The sequence below is a fragment of the Pinus tabuliformis genome, chromosome 7 (genome assembly GCF_031772625.1).
Source record: "Pinus tabuliformis cultivar Carrire ecotype Pingquan chromosome 7, CPIR1, whole genome shotgun sequence".
Taxonomy (NCBI): domain Eukaryota; kingdom Viridiplantae; phylum Streptophyta; class Pinopsida; order Pinales; family Pinaceae; genus Pinus; species Pinus tabuliformis.
Window position 1 is genome coordinate 2,008,925,879 of NC_142293.1, and position 26,859 is coordinate 2,008,952,737.

The window sequence follows — 26,859 nt, forward strand, 5'->3', positions numbered from 1 at the left end:
TTAAAAAGGTGTTGCTTTTTGTATCCTCATAATGTGCTATCGTTTCTTCCGTAAAAATTGCCCAAGTGACAATTTGTTTACAATAGCAAAGCCATTGATACCATACAAACTGATTTGGTTCCAAATATAAAGTTGCAATACATACCTTTTGTGTGTTTTACACATTATCGAGATCAAAATATTTCTCCATCTGTAGTATCCATGTTATGAGATCCTTGCGATCAAACTTCCTCATATCAATATTTGGAACATGGTCGGTCTTAAATCCAACATTAGAGTCTATGAACTAATGATTAACATTTATTTTGTTCTCATCATGAGTTTCCTTTACTACCCTTTCACCATTAGTAAACATTTCTTGTAGCAACCTTGTCAAAATTGTCTTCCAATCATCCATTTTGCCTTCCATCTTAGCTTTCACATCATTCATCTTAGCTTCCAAACCATCCATCTTAGCTTCCACATCATTCATCTTAGATTCCATGCCTTTCTTTAAACCATCCATCTTATCTTCCATGTCATCTATCTTAGCTTCCATGCCTTTCTTTAAACCATCCATCTTAGCTTTCGTTACTTTTTATGAGAGTGAATTTTGTTGCACTTGGTCTCATAATTTTGATATATCATGTTGCATTTCTTCCTCTTTGTTACACAGTAATTTGTCACCATTGGTCACCGTCCCTGTTACCCCTTTCCTGCACTTTGGAGGACTCATTTCGGGACCTGTGAGAAGTGACATGGCTTGAAAACACTTGCATTATGTTCCCCTAAGTATGGACTTCATATGCCTTGAAGACATCTCCTGCAGAATATCCCTAAAAAGTCCCCTTTTTCCATTAGCGCGGATCCACAGTGTATCACCCGCGCCAATGAGGGAAATTCTCCAAAGAGGGCACGCCCATTGGCGCTCTATCTCAGAGTCTTACCCACGCCGACCAAGTTTGGAAAAGTTTGTTAACAAACGCACGCCCGAGAGTTTTTTCCTTTCGACTCATGTGGCTTTTCAAGGATAATGCCAATCTCATGGATGTCGAGATTCATCGTATCTCTATCCATAAAGCATTTCGAGGTTAATGTTTATCCCATGAATGTCTGGATTCATTGTATCTCTTCCTCCTCCTCCATCCATAAAAGCTTGTTCTGGTGCATTTGACAAGCTAGTTTTGAGTAGAGGGAGAATGATACTGTCAGAAGTCTGAGAGACTGTTGTTGAGTCTTCTTTGCATTCATAGTCAAATAGAGAGAGAGGCTTGTTCCTGATCCCGACAAGCTTTGCAAGACATGTGCAGCTGATCACCCAGCCAAAGGAGGATTTGACGTCAGAACTTCGGTTGTATACTCCTTTGTTGATTATCAATAATAGATGACTATCATTATGGTTCCATTCTTGCTGTTCATTATAATGACGATTGAATTATATCTTTTCTGACCGATATATAATTGCATCTATTGGATTTTATGCTTGTATTTGTATCGTTCTTTGCATGTGCAGGTGTCCATTCACGAAGATCGTGAGGATCGTGACTGGTCGGAGCAAAGGAATGGGAGCGTCAACTCTCCTACAACACTAGCGTTGGAATCCAAGTAGGTTCTCGTAATCCACCTTTAATTTGCAATTAGGAGCCTGCATGATAGTATTGTTTGATTGTTGTTAGACCCATTTTGGGCTAGTGGGATCGCCTCTGTCTGCAGAGGGGATTTACCTCTCCAATACTCTTCTTCATGAGTCATGCTAGAGATTTCAGGTTTCTTACTAGGTGTTTCCATTTTCTTTCTCGAGGGAATCAATTAATTATAATAATGCTTCAATATGCCCTTTGAATTCCTTGAAACTAATTTTTCAAACCAATCTTATGAGAAAAAGAAAAACTACACACCTTTTTTCACTTTGTAAGAGCTCAATATTGAATCTGATGTATCTCTGTAATTTTGAATCTCCAAGATCTAAAATTTCTTCTTACGGTAGCCCTATGAGTCCTCTTTCTAACCCCGTAAGTTAGATTAATATTGGATTATCCAAGGAAGCGTTATGCCGAATCTCCCACGGTGACCTGATTATAGATTGGTTCAATAGAGTGAACTTGTATGAAGTGCCACGTGTCATTGTTTTGACCTTAGGACCCGAAACTTATATACAATAAACTACAGGTCATCCTCTTTCTATAACTTCTGACGCAATTTCAATCTAATTCTTAGAACCAAAGTTATGAGGATTTTTCCCAGGTCACCTATTTGAGATATAATTCAGGATCCTGCAAAGACCCTAACTGCCTTGGATCCTATCTCCGAAAATGTAGTGAGAAAATATCTTTAATTTGGTCCCGCAGTTTAGAGTGATTTCGGCTTGAATGGTTTTTTTTTAGCTTCTAAAACATCATGGAAAAATAGTTATAGAAAAAATTCCACGATCACATGTTTGGAGTAGCGAAACCCTAGAATCCAAACCTTTGATACCAAATGTTATGCAACTAGCTCACAAAATAAAGAAAAGATAGATCAAAACCTTCAAAATCAGCCTCTTCAAGGGGGAAACCTACTTTAAATTACACAAATGAACAATTCTTGGATGATACAAATGACTAAACCTTCTTTCTATATATAGGAGTCTAAGGGGTCACAATATAATCAAATCCGACATAACAATAATAATATAAGGGCACAACAATAACAATAGTGGGATTCTATGGGGCACATTAATAACAATAATGGGACAATAGGGGCCCAATAATAACAATAAGGGCTACAATGACAATAGTAATGGGGGAATCACTAGTATTATAGGGACCTAAAATCCTCCCACCCCACCTACTCTCAATGTCTGCCCAAAGCTGGCTTGCAAGCCTGTTAGTTGTCACATGTATTTGTTCCCTCAACCTCTGTCCCCGCATTCCATTAATCCTTCGGATTATATTGTATTTTTTTCTTCTGTTTCAGACTACACACTTGTTGTGAATGAGGATCAAGTTATCGAAGGATTCAACTTTATGTATCCAACCTACATTATCATTCATGATGAGTGTGTGTGGGAATCTAAAAAAGATCCCACGGTAAAGGATGACTCCCTTCAATTTGTGCCTCATCCGCTCTATCCTGACATCTTTTTTGATTCTGCCACTTTTGATTTTCCCTATGAAAACTCATCTTCGGATGTTTCTACCTCTGATCATTCACATGACACACCATATGTCAGCCTATCATTATATCGTGAAGAAGACACATCTTCCTCTGAAAATCGGTCACATCTATCATCTATCATTTTTGAAAACACAGAGGGTGAACTTCCTTGTTTTTCATCAACCCCTCTACATGATTCATTAGATCATGAGGATGTCGATGAACATCCTGAATTTTGTGATCATGGTTGTTGTGATCTATGTACTTCTTCATTGGATCATGATGTTGATTCACTCACTGTTAATCTTCCTAAGTGATCCAAATGGAAAATGGCATCAACCCATGGTACTCATCCACCCATATTATTCATTGACCCATAGAATTTACCCATGGTATTGTAAATAGCATCTGCCCATGGTATTGTAAAATCCACTCATGGTATTCATTCACGCATGGAATTTACCCATGATATTGTAAATGGCATCCGCCATGGTATTATAAAATCCACCCATGGTATTCATTCACCCATGGAATTGACCCGTGGTATTGTAACTGAAAAATACTATAAGTAACAAGTCACATTTTGTAAAAGGACAGATTGTCCACCACAATGTAGCCTTTACAATTTAGAGGCATGTAGCCACCACATCTCTTCTCAAAGATACCTTACCATCGCCCTAGCTGTTTATTTCCATTTCTGTTTGTAAGCTTTACAGTTATTATCGGTTTTAATAAAAAGTTTCTTTGTGGTTTTGTTTATGGGGCATTCTCCTCTTTTTTTCTTATGGCAATTCAAGTTTTCATATCTTGGGGGTCTCTCCTCCCAAGATCCATTTCAATCTCTTAGATTTTGGGGGCCTCCCCCCAAGATCCGGATCACTAAGCGACTGGTCTCTGAAGTTCCATCTATTAACAAAGTGGAAACCCTATAAGATGTCAAGGCACTTTAGCCTGATATTATGGTTATGTCAAGCCCTTTCTATCTTGAGGTTAGTTCCACTTTTGATCAAAAATTTTTTGAAACATCCAAGGCTTCGAGTCACCATTCATTTGTATGCATTGAAGATAAATCCAATACACAAATTTCGCTTCCTCCACCTCAATCACATGATCCCATCACTCATGCAAGGCGTACGTTGTCCCTATTTCTCATATTTTCTTGTTTGTCATAGTCAAGAGAGTTTACATGCTTATCGTTTGCATGCAATATGTCACAACACCATGTTAAGTCCACAGAATGTCTATCTTGTGCATTCACTATTTTCTTTTCTGTGGATGTTTTAGAAATTGGAGCATGTTGGTCTTCGCTGATCAATCCTTCTTGTTCACTGTTTTCATGCATATTTTCCATGCCTTCGCCAAAATGGGCCAGCCAATGCATCAGTGGTTGCATTGGAAATATCACTCCACATGACTAGGCCCATGCACTATTTAGCGTAGGAGTAAGAGTAGTATTTGCTTCTTACTTTGCTTTTATTTCTGGTTTGCATGCTTTTTTTCTTGCTGACTTGGTTTGGTTTGCTTGCTTTTCTTACTTTTTTTTCTTCTGCTTTACTTCTTCTTTTTTCCTTTTTCTTTCTTTTCTTGCTTGTACCCATAGGTTAGCCTCCCATGAAACTATGTTTGGCTCTCGCGACAAGCCAAGAAAATCTAAGAGGACTTGTATAGCTATCAACATCTGGTTACCTGTTGTTCTCTCTCATTATGAAGAGATTATTGTCTTCAGTCGATGATACCCTGATGGACAATACGTTTTTTTTAGAGTGAGCCTTGGTGAAAAAATAATGCTTGCATTGTTAACTGGTACGGCCTACTGTATTCGGTATTTTAGGTTAACCCTTGTCAACTCAATCAAGTAGAGTAAGGTGAGGGGGAAACCTTAACAAGTATGTTAGAGGTATATATAACATACTTCTCTGAAGGAACAACCTCTTCTACTCTCAATAAGTTGGGATCCCTATTCCGCATCTAAAATAAACAAGTGCTTATGCACAGTTCTTTGAAAAAATGAAAAAATGAAAGGTGAACAAGGTGAAAGAAGAGAAAGGATTCTCAATGCACATAGAGGTGATACAAGTAACTCCACTGAGGTATTGACCAAGCTCGCTGGCAGCAGATTGATGCTTGTGTTCCTACGTGACACCGTCAAGGTATTGTCCAGGCCTACTAACAGCGGAGAAACACTAGAGATGATACTTAGACTTTGAAAGTTATATTACTAGTGCATCAATATACCCTTCATCCCCAATCGAAACAACTAAGTTGACTTGGCTTGGAATGTGTGTTGACCGATCAAGAGAATGGTAGGGACTAAATCTTTCACACAAGCTAGTGCGGAAGCCATCACAATCAAAGAATCGAACAATACTTCCAGAAGGGTTAGACTCGCTTTTCATGAAACAGGGTCCATATAGAGAGCTAGAGTTCTACCAGTGTGTCACCAATGTTGTAGTAGCTACAACCACTCTCCAAAAATTTGGCTCACATTAAAATTTTGGAGCCTAACTTGGATCCTGTGATTGATCATCCTTGGTCACTTGTTAGTAAGACTGATGATCTCAAGATCCCCTCCTTGATCTTAAGAGTTGTTCATGTTCACATCTTTATGAAACATGTGTCATCTTGAGCATAGGATTGTTATTTTTCATGCAAAGAGAATGTTGTCTCACTTTGGGGAAATATTGTGTGTAGGAGTTGTTTTCAATACATAGATATGTTTCACAATCACTTCATGCACTCTTTTCACAAAGTTTGTTGCATCAAGAAAAGTATGTCTTCTACATTCTATATTGTCTACATTGTGTCACTAAGTTTCCTTGTGCGATCACAGTCGAGTCTTATCATTGTTTACATTTGTGCCACTGACCTCACGCTTAGCCATTTCCCAAACAACCTATTCTCATCTAGCTTCCCGAAATTATGCACTTTGCTTCTACAACCATCAAGCTTCCTCCCTTGCCTACTGAAACCCTACAGTGCACAGAAACCCCAACATCCCTTGGCATCCAAAACTACAGAGTGGTTCCCTCTAGTGTCCTTCCTCCAGCCGGAACCTAGTGTCTTCAGAAACTGCTTAGTGTTGTCCCTCAGCTTCCCAGCCAGCACTGCTCTCCAAAAATGTGTAGAGAAGTCTGGAAGCCCACACCGCTCTCTAGAAATACGCATAGTAGTCAAGCTGCCCTACATTCAGAAATTACATAGATGGGCCTCCCATGGCCTCATCCTGGCAGCAGTCACTACCCGCTAAAACAATGTTGATCTACCTCTCAGTGACTACAGGAAAATGTGACATGTTGAGATCACTCCCAAGAAGTTAAGGAGAAGGACCAAGAGACTAAGTGATGGGAAAAAATCAGGACCGCATGTAAACTTTGTTGGATGCATGATCATCTCGAGGGTAAGTATGGTAAGTAAATAAAACCTTTCGAAGTACATCTCTTAGTCAAATTTTCAAGGCTACGTGACATTGTCATATCATCATGTCTTCAGTAACATGCTTTTGTGCAAACATCAAAAATTAATTTCATGTGTTTCCTCTACATCTCTTGTTTCCTTTTCGCTTGTTTGACCAACTGTCATCTTCAGCATGTTGATTGTTACGTCATGCTTGCAAACTTGTTCTGGTGATGTTAAAGGTTTGTGTTTGAGTTATTTTCACTATGTAAACATATATCGCACTCACATACGATGTTGTAAGCAATGTCAAGAAAATGTCGATATGGTCATCCGAAGCTCTATCCAAAGTGTTTCACTTGTCACTTTCACCATTAGATAGTCCCGCAGTCAATCACCCTAAGACATGTTGTCTTGTTGGTTTGAGGTGTCTTGTCATCAAGTCATGTTGAGTGTGTGTTAGAAAGGTCATGTATTCACAAGTTCACTCGCTCACACACTTAGCCTTTTTTTTTTGAAAATTTTTCGACCAGACCATCCTCTATTAGTCAAACCCCCACAGAGCTACACTATGCAGGATAAGCCCTTTGTGACCAAGCACTATTGCCCAGAACTGTGTAGATCTTGAGGTTTCCCTCCAGGCAGTCTACACTGTGTAATTCTAGAATCAACCTGGCTGACTATCACCTAGAACAACGTAGAAGTTTCCCAAGAAGATATCTCAGTCTATGCTTCCCGCAAGCCTATCCATCAAGCCTCCCGATGGTCAACTAGAGAATTTGATTGCGCAGTGACCCTAGGCTTCACTCCTCCAAAAAATTGCACAGAAGTTTTCAGCCTTCTTGCTTGCACTGACTGAAGAAATTTTGTAGACAAGAGGGACAGGCACCTGATGCCTATCACTACACTGTCTCTAAAAATTACACAGTTTTATCAGTCAGTCTCCCTGTCTGTCGGCCTTCCACTCCTAAAAATTGCGTAATTTTCTAGGATATTCCACCAACTACCCGACACCCCGCTCAGCCTAGAAAATACGCAGGCATGTCCTGCATGAGTGCCTCCCAATTCTATGTAGTTTTGGCTAGCAAGCTTCCATCGCTTGCTCCCAGCCTCCTCTTAAAATTTGCACAGTTTCCACTGCCACTACCTCCTACTACCCACACTGCCTTCCTAGAAAAATTGCACAGTTTTTCGTTCCAGCTAAGCCAAATCTCACAGATGCCACTGTTGTCCCAGACTACTCAACCCAGCCTCTCAGTGAACACTGTGTAGTTTTTCCCGACAATGTCCTGGAGCTGCGCATCCCGGCCTGACATGTTATCTATGTTGTTTCAGAGCTTTGCCCTCTCCCAGTCACCTGCATCTGGGAATGAAAGACAATACATCATGGTAGACTAGGGAATTTCTATATTTGATTTCATCTCATCATGAGTGATCACAGAAACATGTACATGGATGAGACATGATGTGATGACAAATTTGATGAACAAGTAGTGCATGCTAGAATACTTGCTCGCAGTTGGATGAACACATGAAGCATACCAAGTGGCAAGTGAAGGAGATGCATGCACATGCATGAGCCATCAAACAAACAAAAAGACCATTGAAGACTCAATAAACTTTGCCATGCAAAGGTGAAGCTATGGTACACCATGGGCATACTCATTACTCAGTAGCGCAACAACTCGACACGAACAGAACAACCAACATGTGCATACCAGTAGTGTCATGTCGAGTTGTGTCATGATTTGCCTCGGCCACATCACTACTTTGGGTCATAAGTGTGCAATATAAATGTAATGTAACGTGGAAGTCCAAGAGACCCATGGATGAAGTCAAAGAATCATGTAAATAGAATAGTCATGAGGGATGTCGAACAGTCACAAGGGTTTGTTTCACCCTTGGCTATATATACCCCTCATTTGTACATGAAAAGGAATTTTCACCTTGGATCCTCCCAAATAGCCTTGAGAGTCAGTAATATTTTCTTTAAGGAGCAAGCAGTGGCTCCAATGCCCCACTATCAGGGTTAGTTATGTATGGTGTATGGATGTGTCTTGGAACTTTCGCTTAATTCAGAAACCTGTTAATAGGTCAGCATGCTTTCACACATGTATTGTATTCGTTTGTAAGACTATTCTTTGGATGCTTTTGATGCATGTTTCTTGAACTTGTACTAAGATAGTTGAACTATTTCAGTTTTTTTAGTGCATATGTTGTTGTAAATGTGTTGTATCAGTTATCACTCTCTTGCCTGTGTGGACTAATCCATTGGACACTCAACAAATTCATTCTTGTAAACTTGTTATAACGATCATTGCACTCATGTGGACTACTCCACTGGGTGTTGTATGTATTATATGTTAACCATTATGTTTGTGGTTCCTGAATCCGTGTGGACTACTCCACCGGATGCTGCGCAGATCATATTGTGTTGTGTGTCTCTAACATAGTTGGGACTATTCCCTTTTGACTTGAGACTCACTCTCACCCTCTCTCTCTCTGCAGTGAAAGAACTTAGACACAAGTTACTGTAAGCACCCACGAGACACACAAACCATGTTATTTGAAGACTAAGTATACCACTCTCATGTGCTGACAAGTAAGAGATAAGGCATATCTTTAAGATAATGGAAATAGGGGCATAATATCAGATGGGACTCCTACACCAAATGGTGTGAGGTCTAGTTTGGACTTCATACCAGGGAGATCCCATGAATGTTGGCAGGTCCAACACCGTCAATAGGAACCAAACAAATAGGCTGCAAGTGGGTCTACAAGAACAAGAATAAATTTGATGGATCACTTGATAATCACAAAGGCAGGCTTGCGGAAAAATGTTTTGCACATAAGAGGTTGACTATGAGGATAATTTTCCCCCACAACAAAATGGGCTACCATTCAAACACTCTTTCCCTTGGCATCTCAAAATGGTTGGAAATTCCATCAAATGGATGTAAAAACCATTTTTTTAAATGGAGATTTGAAAGAGAATGTTTTCATGTCCCATCCAAAAGTAATTTTTTTGAAGGTTCGATAACATAAAGTATGCAAGCTTGTAGAAGCCTTGTATGGCCTCAAACAAGCACCGTGGGCCTGGTATGAGAAGTTAACTGAGCATCTTCTGAAACTCAAGTTCAAACATTATGATCTTGATGATGTAACTTTGTTTGTTAAGAAAATTTAAAAAACAGTTGTATATCTTGGGGTGTATGTAGATTATCTTTTGATAACAAGGAAAAATGAGAGTTATATTTCATTCATAAAGAAGGAATTAAGGAAAGGTTTTGAAATGATATACTTGGGGTATGTTCACTACTATCTTGGTATTGAAGTAACTCAGCATCTGAAGTTTATATTCCTCTCTCAGAAGATCTACATTGGAGATCTGTTAAACAAGTTTGGCATGGCTGAGTGCAATCCTTTGACTAATCCAATGGAACAAAACTTAAACCTCACATCCACTGAAGGAAAATAATCTTAGGATTCAACAAAGTAAAGACAGCTTGTAAGAAGTCTCACCTACCTGACTACTACCAGGCCAAACATTTCATTTTTTGTAGGAATCATCTCCAGGTTTATGCAAAATCCTTGTGAGGGACATTGGTTTGGTGAGAAAAGAGTTTTAAAGTACTTGAAGGGAACTCAAGACTTTTTACTTAAGTATACACTGGTGGGCAACTTTAGCTTGATTGGATACTCTAATTCAAACTTTTAGGGAGATAATGAAACTAGGGTATCTACTTTAGGTTATGTTATGATTCTTGGATTAGGAGTTGTCTCTAGGAGGTCATGCAAACAATCAGTTCCAAAAGATTCCACAACTGAGGAAGAATATGTGGCTGCTGCTGAAGAAACAAAGGAAATTGTGTGGCGCGGGAAAATTCTGGAATATTTGCAAGAGAAACAAGTGCATTCAACTCCTCTCATGATTGACAACACTTCTACAATAAAGTTTTCCAAGAACCCAAAGTTCCATGATCGAACAAAGCACATCAATACAAAATACCATCTTATTCAACATCGTGTTGATGCCAAGACAATCCATCTATTCCTTTGCTCCACAAATCAGAAGATTGTAGACATCTTCATCAAATAGCTTGGAAGAGAAAAGTTCAAACAATCTAGGACGATGCTTAGACTCATCAACATCCCTTCAGATTAAGGGGGGAATGTTAACACCTAATCATTAGTATTAGGTGAAATAATGTAAAATAGTGTAAATAGAAAATAAGGATATTTGGAATATGAAGAGACACTGGAGATGAAGCCCAAGATTCTCTCCCTCCATGTATATATATCCATGATCAACATTAATGCAAAAACACAATTCATTCAATGAGGAGTTACCTCCTGGCTTGACACAAAGAAAAAAATCCCATCATGTTTCCTTCTTAATTCTTCATCCTCTTATCCTACTTATTGAAATCATATTAATCCAAAGACATCAATCAACTCTCAAAAGATATACACACCTCAACATACTTTAAGAATTTAGTAATGAAAATTTTTTGTGGAAGTTGTCTCAAATTGACCATCCCTGAGTGGCACTATCGATCTATCTAGCATAACTGGACCAACATACTGATAGCCTTTGTGAACTGAGGGGACATGAGAAGATGACCTTTGCATCCATGCATTGGTGATGCTTGACCTATCATCCACTACTCCTTGCAAAGATATTCTCCTTCTAGATGACATTGTATTCCCTTAATAAGAAGTTTGTTGCTACTTAGAATAACTATGAGAATGACCCTTAGCTTTTGAATATTTCGTGTTAGCCATGTAGTTAGGAAAGGTAGAGTAACCCTCAAAAAGACTCTCTACATATTCACTTCTATGAGTAAATGGACCACTTTTGCCTCCAAATTTTGTTGAACTGAATTGAGGACTACTTTTTGCAGTTGAAAACACATTGTCTTCTCCGTAATCACAATCTGCATACACAGTTCCAGGGTTGAAATCTTGGGAAACTGGTGCAGTCAACATATCTCCTCCTACCCTAAATATAGACAATCGATTTAGTTTAGAAGTCATCCTGTGCAAATATTATGTAGAAGTAAATCCTTTGTACTCTGCTAGAGAGTGAGCTTGTTGTGAAGATTGAAGACACCAGTTATCATGTGGAGGGTATTGGGTTGTAGAGTTGGAAGATATGCTCTGCTCTATAGAAAGAGAATCTGTCATTAATCCAATCCACTTCTTTGAACTTGATTTGTTTGTGTCCATCTCAACGATTTTCGTGCTTCCATCCAAGTTGCTATTCTCCATTTCCTACTCATTCAAATGACAAAGATAAGAACTCTTCCATGAAGAGGAAATACCACTCAATGTTAGTGGCAGTTAAATTGTCTAAAGAAAACAAAAATATAATTCTGAATGATTTATGTTCTCTTCAGTTTTAAATCCAAGACCAGCAGTAGAAGAAATGGATTCTGAAGCGGAAACAGACAATAGGTTGTATGAGAGTCTATGATATATTTGAAATTTTTATATTTTCACGCTTACCCATTGAGGGAATACATGAAATAATTATCTCCCAAATCTTACTCTGGAATCTTGTCTACTTTGTGCCTTTCCTTCCCTTTCATTCAAACTACTAGTGCTTGGGTTCCTTCTTTCCTGTGCATGAAAACACACACCATCAAGGACTTCAGCACCTAAAACATCCTCCAAAATGTTCAACGAACTTAGAAAGGCAAACAATTGACTTATAGATACAAGCAAAGTGACATTGAAGGTAGTCATTTCTAGATGGAGGAAGATCTGCATTACAAGTGCAGGACAAAGTGGGAAAGAAAGTAGATTGGAACATTGTTGATTCTAGTTTCCTAAATTGTAGACATAAGTGTCTGAATATATATTTTTGTCTCATATTCACAAGAAAAGGAAAATCATATTCACAAGAAAAAGAAAACAATAAATATGAAATGGGTCAAATGTATACAATGTAGGGGATGAAAAAATGTTCTTTATCTTGAGGAGTACATGCAAATGCATGTACCTCTATTGTTCTTCTTTATCATCTACTCCCAAACGGGGTGCTTCTTTATGGTCTTTAAAGAAGTTGAATGGAAAGGTCCACAAGAATTCATAGGTAAACGAGTTTATTTTCATATCATTTTTCTTTGTGGATTCTTAAGTAGTTTATGGAATTAGGAGAGTGAACAACTTAGGTTGAGTGGAATGTGGCATTTCTTTGCAAGAAGGATTTATATTTAATATAATTTCATTTGTTATTTCTTTTAAAAACTTTAATGTCGGTACCCACCAGGTTGTTGTAACGTTGTTTTGGAGGAATTTAATTAAACTATTTAACTGCATGACTGATGTAAAACGTTGAAATGGCTACTCAAAGCACTTTCATTCTCAAGAACCAATGTGAAGAAGAATTAGAGGATGAAAAAATTCATTTGCATTGCACTCCAAATAGATGACATGTGCTACTGATATCATATATTCTTGTTAGATCTAAGACTTTTGTGATCCATAATGTAGATATCAGTCTTTCCGATTAATCACATCGTTAGGATTGGGTCGATGTTTCGAACCAACTAATGTGGTTCATCCATATTTGTTGGTTCAAAACATCGACCCAATCCTAACGATGTGATTAATCCAAAAGACTGATATCTATCATATATTATGTTTGTGATGGAAGCTGAAGTTGCATTAGCCTGCTAGCATTCCCTACCTCGCCAATACCAAAAATAAAATAGAAATTACTTTTTTCATTTTATGTTACCATGTGATATTTTATGAATTTCCCTTCTTCAGGTAAGAAACTAAGGTACATCTTGTGACTTTATACGCTGCAATTTCTTGTAATGCTTTATTTTCAATATTCAACTACTTGTTTTCTATGATTTTCTGCTCTTTTAATTTTTGAATGGTTTGTTTTTTGTACTCATGCTTACGTTACTTTTGTTTTAATTGTTTAATTTTAAAACTCACGAATGTTTCTATTTTGTTAGATAAAGGGTATTGCAAAATCTGTTGGAATTGATATGTGGCAACTTGTAGTGGTGACATAGTTTCCAAGTTCAATCCTATATTTGAAACAAAGCCTTTGGAGTCTCAACCCAAAAAATTGTGGTCCAAGGTGAGTACTACATTCTATGTATGATGAGCACTTTTAAAGTTCATCCTCAAATTGTGATAGCAATCAATAATGTTATCACTAAAAAATGATCACCTAGCCATTTCTAACTAGGTGGATCGAAATACACCATGTAGATTTAATTTTACCATAGTAAAATCACTTTCACTGTGGAAAATAATTTAATAAACCACTTTTATTAAATTATTTTCTGATTTAAATCAAAAAACCCCATGAGAATAATTAGATAAATCATTATTTATTTAATTTTCTCTAGGAATGATTATTAAATCATTATTTAATAATTATTCCTTGTCACATTTGACTAAATCCCTTAGGAATATTTAAATAAATCATTATTTATTTAAATTTCCTTATTTTTGTTATTAGAATAATTATTAAATAATTATTTAATAATTATTAAATATTAAATAATTATTTAATAATTATTTTTATTTCACACCTTGTTTCTCGTAAAATAATTAATAAATCATTTTATTTGTTAATTATTTCTAAATAAAGGTATTTAACCATTTTAAATTCCTTTTCCCTCTCCAATAAATATAATAAAGTATTCCAAGTAGTTAGATCTGAATTTGGTTAATAATATTTTATTATTCTCCATTTTCAAGATTAACTCCATACTTTGCTATATAAAGGAGGTTTTTTCATTCATTCTTCACCATGATCATTCATCATTTTTCTTGAGCTCCCATTTTGAGTTCTTCACATTTGTTTGGGTTTTTCACATTGAGAGATAGGATCAATTTTTTGAAGCGTCAAAGATATCAAAGGAACCATCCCACAGAGGGGGACTTACAGACCAATCTATAGATCTCCTTCACCAGGTGTTATCAATAAAAGATTAATTCATATAAAAATTGTCTTTCCAATTGGGTTATTATACTGGATACTTTATATTGTTGTTTTTTGTTTTCGATTATATCTTTTTTTACTACAGTTTTCTATTTTTGTTTCAGATCTAAGACCACAGCAGTGATCAACTTGTTGTTACGGTCACTTGTCACATAGTGACTTAAGTGAAGTATTTTTGGTACACCTTTCAAGAATTTTCACACTAACAAATAAGGTCCAAATAATTCTTCAATAATTCTGTTTTTCAATTCTTGTTCGATGGTGCAAAGTAAGTGAAATGAGGTTCTTGTTTTAAGCTACAGGGATGATGATCATATCAAGGTTATTTTTTCTTGCTTCTACATAGGGGGGAGGCATTCTCCATTTTTCCCTGGGTACAGACCCCAGTTTTACATGAGAACTACTGATGTCACTGGCAAGGTGACTTCCATAATGAATGACAAGGATGAGGAGTCAAAGATGGTAATGCCTGGGGATTGTGTGAAGATGGTTGTTGAATTGATAAATGTGGTGGCATGTGAGAAGGGTATGAGATTTGTCATTAGGGAGGGGGGAAAGACCGTTGATGCTAGTGTTATTCAATCCATCATCGAGTAGGCAAAGAAATGTCATATCATTGGCTACTTGAAAATTTCTTGCACTTTTGTTGTTATTTGAGTCCATACTTTCTTTTGTCTAAAGTACAACATTATGCTTGGAGGTAGTGGTGACTGATTTTGTCACATTGACTATTTCTCCACATTCATATATATCTATATCTATATATATATATATATATATATATATATACATACATATACATATATACATATACATACATAGATATAGATAGATATATATATATATATATGTATATGTATATGTATATGTATATGTATATGTATATGTATATGTATATGTATATGTATATGTATATGTATATGTATATATAGTAATGCTTTTAAAGCAGAACTGGAGACTGATGTTAAATGGTTTTTTTTTTCACCAAATAAAGTGCTAAATCGTAAGAATGATAAGGCCATGCCAAAGTTCTCTTTGAAGTCATTTTGGATGCAATGAGTTACATATACTAATGACTCTACTTCATAATATGCATATTTGTTGTCCCAGACTAGCTTGGATTGGTGTTAGCCTCTCTCATAAAACAATAATAAATCCAAAAATAAGTAAATTAATTAAATATTCCAAGTTAGGAATTTGTGCCTAACTCTTGGGTTGTTCCTCTAAGATAGGAGTTAGTTTAGGTAACTCCTATATTGGTGTGTGTCTGGTGAGAAATTATCTCAACCAAAAGTGTCTAAGATAGCACGCACTATCTTGAGAACACTGTCTCTCATCTATTTATTTGTAACACTATATTCAATTTTTGAATGTATGAAAGTGAGAGAGAAGCATGAGGCTTCAGCCTTTTTCCGCCAATATTTTGTGTCTGATTTTTATGTGTGTTTTTCTGTAATCTGTTTGGAGTTAATTTCTATTTTCAATATGTGGTATCAAAGCTGTTCTAAGTTAAATCCTGCCTATGTGGAGACCGACCCTGCAGATTGGTGCAAGAGCCGAAGAGTATAGTTCATGGGGTGTGATCCAGAGTGCAACATGAGTATTGTATCCGTGAGAGTTGGTTCAACAGAAAAAGAGAGCGCACAGCAGTTGAGCATAGCATTGGTGTCAATGTAGTTTGTGGCAATAAAAGTTGTCTCTGCCTATATTTTTTTAGCAAAGCTGGTCGGCTAAAATCTGGGCACAAGTCTGGCGATATTTCAACGATTTCAATATTAAGCAAGCGCTGCAGACCATGATGTACCGCCTACTTATTCAATGTTGTCAAGTGAAAATTTGTGCGTGGAAGAAGCTTGGAACATGGTGAACAAAGTCAACAATTGAAGTTATTCTCAAATAGTTTTATTGAATTGCTTTAAATATGTGTTCAGGATTTTACAGATGAGGTTTGGTGAATTTTTCTTTTGTCTTTGGCCTGGTTTGATACTGCTTTCGAGGTTTATGACAGCTGAAGGTTTTCCGTTGGTGTTTTATAGAAATTTTATGTTGAGTTGTGATTCTCGATGCATAACGCCTAACAAATGACAAGCTTCGATGACCTCAAAAATAATCCAGGCCAACTCTGCTCCGGTTGTTGCAGCTGACTCTGTTCAAAATATTCATGCTACTAATTCAACGATTTCAATATTAAGCTGAGAATTCGTAATGGTTCTGAAAACTCCATTAGGCTGAGGCTGAGAATTCGTAATGGTTCTGAAAACTCCATTAAAGCGTTTAGATTGAAAGGATGTGACGATATGGATTTTCCTATTATTTCTTGCACCAGAAAATGCGATGGTGAAAGTGAATTTGGTAAAACCCATCTCTGTTCTACAAAGCTAAAATAGATATCTCAAGCTATTGGCTGTTGTTTGTTGTTCCATCCACCGTCTTGAGAACAAGGCATCTCTCCCTCTGTGGAAAGAGGACATTTAGATTATGTGGGTGCACTCAACAACTATAGAACCTTTCGGTCAATCTGCTAATATCTTGTGCGGGCAATCCACACATGCTCTGCTCTCCAAATCAGAAGCAATGGAAGACTATCCTCGTTCAAAGCCTCTCAAAAAGCTACTTCGTTGAAGAGGAGCGTGGAGGATAGCCAGCGTGTTTGATTGATATGCATCGAGTATTTAGCGTGATACTACCATTGTTGACCTGGAGAGAACACCATAAAACACTTTGTCAATAAATCCCATGAAGATAAATAAGAAAACTGGAGGACGTGTTTTAAAGAGAAGAGGGTACTATTCACGTGGAGAAAGTTTTAAAGATGGTGGAGAACTCTTTGTGAACGCCAAATTCAAGGTTTGAATGGTGAGAATTTACTTTATGCATTAAACTTAAAAGTTTAGTTTGGAACTAAACGTGAATTCACCTTTTATAAAGTGATATCATAAAAGAATGATAAATTCATTTTTAAGTGGGATGATAAAGTAGAGTTTTTTATGGAGCTTTTGGAGAAATAAGGTATTTCTTTAATTAAATCAGTAACTTTTAGGAGAGATAAGGAGTGGAATATGGTTGAGTGATATTTCAACATGTGATAAATTATATTTTATTTTTGGGAGTAATAAGTGTGAAGTGGGGATTTTTACATTGGAAATCACATATGTGTGATAATGAAGCTTTTGTAATGGGGGATAAGGTAAATTTATTTTTGTATTTGGAGAGATAAGTGAATATTTTTATTTCTAGAAGGTTGAGTCAATTTTTTGAAGACATTTTTCTTTCAAAAAGTTCTAGAACTTTGATTTCATGAAGATGTTGTGAAGCTGAGCAATTATGTACTCCAAAGTTTAATAAAGATATAATTTTTTGTGGTGATTGTGTCCTAGATCTGCCCGAAATTGAATAAGGGGATCTTAGGTACACGAAGAGTGTGTTGATGATGGTGTATGCTTCATGTTGTTGCATTTTTATTTGTGTCTAGTTTTGACACATAAATGATCTCATTTAACACACTTAAAGTTCAATATAAGCAAGCACAACACTTGTAACAAAATAGCTGCAAGGAAGGATAACTAAGCTCAACACATGCATTTGCATCACTGCAACAAATAATCAAAGTTTTCAACATCGGTATTCTACCTCAACAATCAAATTCACTCAATACAATCAAGTTCATGAATCTGCAGACTCCAGCATTTCAAAGCAATGTCTACATAACTACAATCAAGTTAATAAATCTGTAAACTTCAACGTTTCAAAGCACAGTCTACATCAACGTTATTGAACTTGTAATCAAACTCAAATTACATTGAATTGTAAGGGTGCATTCTCGGTTGAAACCGACACCCAAGTCTTGAATTGAGTCAAATTGAATTCATTGTAGTGAATCATTGAAATCATTGTAAGCTTTTTTGGGTGCATTTTCGACAGTGTTTGACACCCTTCCTTTAAAGCACAATCAAGTGAGTTCATGAGTTTTAACTCCAAATGAAACAAACAACAAGTTCACATCTCCTGCAAGCGAGCATGAGTATTCATTCAAGCAATTTGTGTCAAAATAGTACACAGTTCAAACCTTCAAGCGAGCCAGAGTGAAGTTCATTACAGCAACGATCAAAGCAACCAAGCAAGTTCAACTCTAACACCAATCAAGCAAGTTGAGATCGACATCAAGCAAGCGTGGCTATTCATTCAAGTGAGCATTTATGCAAACACGATCATCATCAAGCGAGTGTGAATTCCAAAGTTTAAGCAAGAAAGTTCTACAACTCTAGCAAGTGTTCCCAACAAGTGCAATAAGCAACAAATCAAGCGAGCGTGCCATTCAAGTCCCATAGCAAGCGAGCCTGTCATTCAAGTAACAAAATCAAGTGAAACAATTCAAAGCATGACATCTATGACAAGAGAGCCTGATTTCAAGTGAGCAAGTTCAGATGGCGCAACATATTCAGTGGTTACACATTCTTCACAGTTTGATCATCTCCAGTGATGAAGACATGGTGCACATCAGCAAAGAAACTCTTGCTGATCTTTCACGGCATCTACAACAAACACATGAAACCATTGAGTTTCTTCAACTAGAGTCGCAACTACAAAGAGATGAGCTGCAACAAAAGAGTGCTTCTTCCAAGTCATTCAACCATACAGATGAAGATAAAGATGTTGATTCCAAATCACTCATCCAAACAACTTCAAGTGTCGAAGTTGTTCATGATAAAATTCAAATTTCTTCTAAACCCATCGTCAAGCCCTGGGAAGAGATTTTAAATAACAAGAATCGATGAGGCTTAGGATATGTCACTGATGACACCAACTTACATATCCCAGATTATTCCAAGCCAATTAAGTTCATCAGTGTAGGATTTCTTGCACAACACGCCTCAGAAGGTTCTGAGAAAGTTGCAGACAAACAGAATTGCATGCAACCTGAAGTTCATGTCCAACCGAAATGCTCTCATTGTCAAAGAGCCAGTCATATGGAAGATCAATGTTTTGATCTCCATCCGTGTTGCCATTGTGGCAAGCCCAATCATTCCTCAGAAAAATGTCGCAACCAACAAAAATCAGCCAGATTGAAGATACATTATGAATGGATTGATCCTTGGGAATGGTCATTGTTATAGACATTTTTGTGCCTCGCGTCAAGGAGCATGGAATGTCAATAATTACAGGGATCCTCAGTCCCTAAATATGTTGTTCTTACCCCTAAAAGAACAAGGTCATCAAACAACAGCACTTCCAATCAGTTCTCCACCTGAAAACACTTCAAAACAGGCTTATTTTGGATCATGTCAGCTGCTTAACTGAGCATCTGCGCTGTATTGCAACTGTCCCACTCTGTACCTGCGCTGGAAGTCAAAAACAATGAAGGCTACTTGCGCTGGGCGAGATTGGCCAAGTGGCACAGTCATCCTGCAAGGTGTCAATTGCCCAGGAAGCTTCCAAAATGACACTTGGTTCATGAGATTCGCCCTGTGATGAGTAAGAGGTACTTGATCACCATGTGTAAGCAAGGATCTCCAAGTGGACACACGAACTGAAGATTAACTGAAGATGGAGAGGACACTAGTCAGCTATATGCCAGCCTCCAGCTGACTCATCCTTTCCTCTTCCCTCCTATATATAGAGCTCTTCTATGGGGTCTAAGGAGGCTGGAATTTTGTGTAAAGCAAGGAGGTGCTGTTGGATTACAGTTCGAGCTATTGGGTGATTGTTTTACTAGAGGTGAAGAGGAGAGTTCTTGCTGCTGGGGAGGTGCTGCTGGATTGGAGCCATCATTGGTTGTAACCTTCTCAGAACCCTGTTACTTCTATCAATAAAGTTTTGCATGTTCTCCTATATACTTGTATTGCATTGATGTATTGTATTTACATGTATATTTGATTCACTCTAATCCATGCATCAGTTATGAGTACTTGTATCTTGTAGTTTCTTCTCTCGTTTTGTGCAGGGCTTGTGTGTAGCTGGACCGGCAAAGAGAGCAAGGAGCTAGGAACAAGAGACAAAGAGAGAGGATCAAGATCGACTAAGCGAAGGATACCAGGTTGGTTGATCATTTCTTCCCCCTCTCTGTACTTTCATAAAGGAAAACATCAAAGCTTTACTTTCAGTTGTTGCTAAAGACTGTCACCTTTAGAGTAGGGATAGGGTCATCCGCATCGGATACTTTTCCCCACAACAAACTGGCGACTCCGCTGGGGAACCTAGTATCTTGTTGTTGTTTGTAGTATTTTGCTATTCATTTCTTGAAGAAAAGAGTACCAAATCGAAAAGCTTTTGACTATATCAAAAGCAAAGTAGAGGGACTGCTACTCTTGCTCCTTTGCTGAGCAAATTCAAGATTTAAAGAGCTAATCTACAGATGAATATTTACTCTTTGTGATAGATCTTTATCCTCTTGATCATCCCTTAGCCTGTACTTGACCTATAGCTTTTTATTTCAGCAAATACAGTGCATTTTTGAGCTTTTTATGACCCGGAATTCTTAGCAGACGTAACTCTCGTAAGTCAGTGCAGGCTGTCCACAGGCAGTCTGCATTACAGCGCAGGTGCTCCCTTCAGGAACTGCGCTGAGAGTGAGATTGGCAGACTAGAACCTGCGCTGGTCCAGTTAGCCCTTGTCTTGCTCAGTCTTCCTATTGTGTCTTGGCCCTGTTTGCACTTGTTTTTGGCTGATTGCTTGCTGGTCATTGTATTTGCTGTAGACCACTTCTCCTTGACTTTATTCCGCCTCAGTTGTGTGATGAAACTGTGAATGTTCTTTCAGTATTTCTTACTTCAGTTACAGTTTCCCATTGTGAAAAGCGAACCAGTATAGCTGTGACCTCTTAGATCCTGAACTGTAAAAGTGTCTTTGTGATCTTATGAGCTAGTTTTATTACTGTTCATGGTTGTTTGAGTTTGTTTGCTTTTCACTTTTATGGTTTGAATCTATACTTTTCCTGTGTTTAAACAAGTCTATCATAAGGTGTCTCTTTTGATTGTGGACAAACTTGTTTATTTCTACTTGAAAGTTGATTCAAAAATCATACAACAGTTTCCTTTTGTTAGCATCAACATTAAGGATAACGAAAAGAAATACATGCATTGTGCATTTTGCATTTGACTGTGTGCTTGACGATTTAGGGAAATGTGCATTTTAGTGTGTGTTCTTTGATCTGTGGAAAAAGTTGTGTCTTTCTTTTCCCTCAAGTAGATTAAGGTTTTCAAAAGTTGAAAGATTGAAAAGATTTGCTTCTCATTCTTAGACTGCATATAGGAAGTTGTATATATACATCTCGTGGCGAACCTGAAAGGCAAACTGTTAAGAAAGATCAACATTAAAATAAACTCAATTTACATAACAACGCTTTGGAATTTAACGCAAACATCTAGAGGTCTAGGTAGAGACGTGTTCCGGCGTCGTTAAACATAGTGACTGTCGATCTCTACGAAGGTGGGTGATTCCTCCTGAGAGTCGGTGGCACTAACACGGACTTGAGCTCCCGCGTACCGTCGCGTATATTGGGAGACCCCTATAGGCTTTTATCCTTTATCCTTAGGAAACCGTGTCGGCCGCCCTACTGATCGCGATGCAATGAACACAGCATTCACGAAGATCGACCACCCGTACCGTAAAACGTATTCTGTGGTTTCGCGAAAGGTTTGGCACACCCTCTGCCTAGATCTCCAGAGCAGTTTCTTTTGGCCCTTTTCAAACTCTATAACTGAAAAGGTCCAACCGAGCATTTGTCACTTCGGGCTCGTTAATACATCGAAGGCGACTAGAGTCATCTTTAGCTTTTTCTCGACTCTTAAAACATGAAAAAGCAAGTTTGTGTCTAAAAGCGTCGTAAATAAAATTTATTTTAAAGCGGAACATAATCACCTGTTATTCCCACGTTGATCTTTCAGTTGAAAAGTATGGAGCCTACCAACCAAGGAAGTAACCTTGGCGGAAATCCAAATCCCTTCTCCTCTTGGGGAGATGTTGGTGCGCCTCATATGGCTACATTGTCGCTTCCAGGATTGACAATCGGCCTCCCTGTATGGCTCTTTTCAACTAATGTAGTCCAGATCGCCACTAATCCTGAGCATTCGAATCAACAGTCAGAACAATCTAGAACTACCCACCAGCCTTCCACTTCTTGTGATACTTCCTCTGATCCTTCATCTTCGCAAGGTAGAGCTGGCAAAAGTCAGCCTCCCAAGGAGAAGAAGGAAAAGAAGAAGAGAGAAAAGAAGCAGAAGGAGCCTCTGGCGAAGGCGACTGGGGGCAAGCAGAAGAAAGCTGACAAAAACCCACACACTGCACCGACCGGGCCTAAAACGCCATGTGTCATTTGCAAAGGGATCCACTTCCATCGTGATTGTCCTTGTATTCCCCGGATACTAAGGGACTGGTCCCCAAGGTTGCACAATCCGGTAGCATCAACCTCTGGTTGTCAAGTTGATTGCATTCCGTCAACTAGCGAGAGTGAAGGATGAAGAAGGGGACCAAGATCACCCTGTCTATTGTGTGAAGGTCATCATGCCATCCACAAATGTCCATTCTTAGATGAGGCCAAGAGAGTTTTGGAAGATCACCCGGTGTCACCGGTGCAACTTCCTCCTGGATACCGAAAACTCGCGCCTAATCCCTCGATAGTTGAAAATCCAGTTGAACCACTCAGGTGGTCAGCTGAAGTGTCGGTCATTGCGAATGAACCTACCGAATCTAGACCAGACGAAAATCTAAAGGCCGATACGGCAGTCGTCCCGGTTCTTCCTTCAGAGGTTCTATCGTCCAATGACCCCGTCATTGAAGACCCGTCTTCAAATGACACCGTCGCCGAAGAGTCATCTTCATGCGACACCCTCACTGATGAGAATAAGGATGACACCATCCAGGTTCTTTTCATCAGCACCGACTCAGATGAGCATCAGGGCAATGCGCCCATTCCTTTATCGCAGGAAGGAACATCATCAGAGTCGTATCCGGCCGTATATTCGGTCCCACCACCAAGCAACCTGGTTGTATCCTTTGATTGGAATCAACTAGGCAGACCCCGGTTACCAGCCAGTGTTCCATTCAGAATCATTGTCCAGATCTATAGAATGATTATGGCTGGTACTATCATTGATGAAGGAGCGTCTGTGAGTATCCTTTCCTCTATTGCTTGGAAAGCACTGGGTTCCCCAGCGCTTTTACCTGAGTTGAGAAATCTCTCAGGTTTTGATAAAGGAACCAGTCGACCATTAGGGATCCTCCCCGATGTACCTGTTACATTGAAAGGGAAGACCGTCAGGATGAACGTGTTGGTAGTTCAAGGACCCTTGGATTATAACCTACTCCTTGGACGCGACTATATTTATTGCATGGGAGCGATAGTCTCCTCACTCTTTAGAGTAATGTGTTTTCCGCACGAAGGAAGGGTGGTCAAGCTCGTAGACCAACTTTCATTTCCGGGATCTCGCATCACAAATAGTCAAATACCAATCCTAAATGGTCTGTTCACTCAAGATTCGCCTCCGCCCCCAGTCCTCCTTCCCGACGAGCGCGAGTAATTCGGAAAGAAAGACTAGGACCCAGGGGGCATGCACCCTGGTCTGCTTCGGGCAGAAGAAACTCCGGGTATAAGGAAGAATTTCCGCAGAAGAACATGACTAGTCCGTACCCCGTCCGAAGGAAGTGGGGTTGTTCTGGAATAATGATCTTTTGTTAAAGTTATGTGTTTGGGAATCATTCACCTTTGTCTAAAAAAGTGGGCAGTGCCCAAGTAGGAATTCCCTTATTGTAACAAGTAGTCACCATCTTTAAATTCAAGCCTCGCCCATCGAAACATATGTTTTGAAGGATAAGCAGGGGCAGTCAACTAAGAAGGAGACCGTATTGTTGTAACAGAGGGTAACCATCTTTGGACAACCCAATGATAGACACCGCCGAAGAAAGAGATTGATTTGCGGCAGCGAATAGAACCACTCTTCGGATAATAAGAAAGAGGCAAGCCTCCCTCAATAATACCAATGTTTTATCTTTGAGTAGTGTTCTTCTATTGTCACAAATAGCTGTTTGTTCAAAGTGGGCCGACAGGAAGTCTGAGTACTGCGTAAGACCCCTTAAAATAACGAGAAGACAAGTATCGTTAACATTAGATTAGCAAGATGACAAATAAGTAAGAACACCCAAAGAAAAACAGAAGTAGGGGAGAGGAGGGGCAGCCTCGAAATTCTATCCTATACCTGGGGGCATGCAAACTTTCTGGAGTGCAAGCTAGGGGCGGTTATTTATCTGGTTTAAGATTAGCCGTTTCCAAACTTGCATGAAAGAAAGCCTGTGGGGCAGAAGTAAAATTTGCCAAAAGTGAGCACAGCTGTGGTAAGGCATAAGCTCTATAAAAATTGGTCCTTACGAGAGGCGTTCTTCAAATGACTGGCATATCGAGCAGTTTTAGCATATAGTTCATGCTCGTTAAAAAATAAACGCAAATCCGAGCAGTTTTAGGCCTGAATTTAAGCTCGTTAAAAAATAGAAAAGTGTGAGCAAAAGTTTCCCCCAGAGTTCAAGCTCATGGAAAAAATGAACCGGTAAATGACCTTTTGAGATCGTAAATTCATCAGCCATAAGAACCTTGATCGTGTTTTCATCCATCACCTCCACTGTTCATTTGGTCGATCATTCACTTCCATTTGTGTGTTTACCTCTTTTGAGAAACAGCTTCGAAGAGTGATTTCACCTAGCCATCCTTACGACACTGCCGTGATTGGAAAATTCCAACCTGTACCTGGAATCCGTAGCTATCCATGTTTATCACTCGTTCCTCAAAAGACGAGTCTTCTTTCAGCTCTTTTCACTGACTCGTAAAATATGAAAAGTTTGCCGAGTTTTGGCCTTCCAGCTCGTTAAAGGATCAGAACGCTATCCCTCCTCTAAATTTTAATCTTTTTGGACCTGAGGGATTATTACACAAAAGGATCGAGCGCTTGTCTTGTTCGGCTCGTTAAAAGTACCGAACAGCCATCCCTTCTGTATTGTTTTATACTTTTTCGGACTTAAGGGATTTGCTGACGAAAAAGGAATTATGGAGTTAACTTTCTGTACCTTTTTAGACTCTCTAAAAATGAAAAGGACCGAGTTTTCTTTGTCGTTAGACTCGTTAAAATGATTAAATAGCGACAAACTTGTCTTTAGACGAGAACGAGTTTCCCTATCGCTAGGCTCGTTAAATCATAGCGATGGGCTTGCCCGAAGGGCAAGTTATAGAACAAGCATATGTTATCCTCCTCAAGCTTGACAAAAATAAAGAGGTACTGGTCAGAAATGACTGGGGAAAAAATTGGGAGAACATCAAAGTTTAAAGGTAGCAAGTCACTCTTGGACATGACACTTTTCCTCCGTACCATATCGGGTTGGGTTGTTTCATTCACCGGTCTCATCACCATGGTCCTCGCCACACCATCCACATTTGGGGTAATGCTACCGATCCATCGCATCAGTGTCGTTATATGTTCAAGAGGGGTCATTCTGGAAGTGTCAACCGTGTCCCATCCACTACCATACATTATCCTTCATCCATTCATGATCGCCACCCTGAATCATATTTCACAGTTTGTTTTCACCTCCACTAAAGTCATTAGCTCCGTTCCGTGTCATTGATGTGGGATTCATTAAGGCCCTCCCTTGACGGATCGCTTCTTGTCGACTTCAGCTCATTATCCAAGAAGTTGATCTAGGAACACCCCCATCAGTACTTTGAAGCTTGCATGCCTCAATGGCAAGTTTCTCACTTCCGGCGACAGGTATACATCAATGAACTTCGACCAGAAGATTTTGCGTGGCGTTCGACGCCAAGTCCTTTTTCACGCCACGTGAATTGTACTGCAGTACCTTGAGGGTCATCGTCATTATTGGTGATCCCTCTCGCGCTTGTTAACGGTTTTCATTATTGACCGGTAATCAAGCGATGTCTTTCCATGTTCGACTTCAGCGCAATTCTCACATGGATCGACTTGTACTTAGAGTGAAGATCGAACGAGTTTGAAGACCCCGGATCTAGTTTCATCCATCCGGGTTGCGATATATATTCAGGAAATATAAAAACATTTGCCATGTACATCATTGCAGCAGATGATCATCCTATTCAAAGGATGATAGTTTCAGCAGAAAATTATCAGTCTATCTTCAGACGATCGTCTGTCATATGTACCAAAATGTATTTATAGAAAGCTGAGCATGGGAATGCCCGCCTCAGCTAGATCATGAGAATAATGATGAATGAAAAATAATGTATTGTATTGTATTGTATTACAGGGCACTCTCCTCAGCACTGGAACGAACTTCGGATCCTCTAGCTAAAGCATTTCACCCGATAAACGGCCTCATACTTTAGGGGGCAACTGTTATAGACATTTTTGTGCCTCGCGTCAAG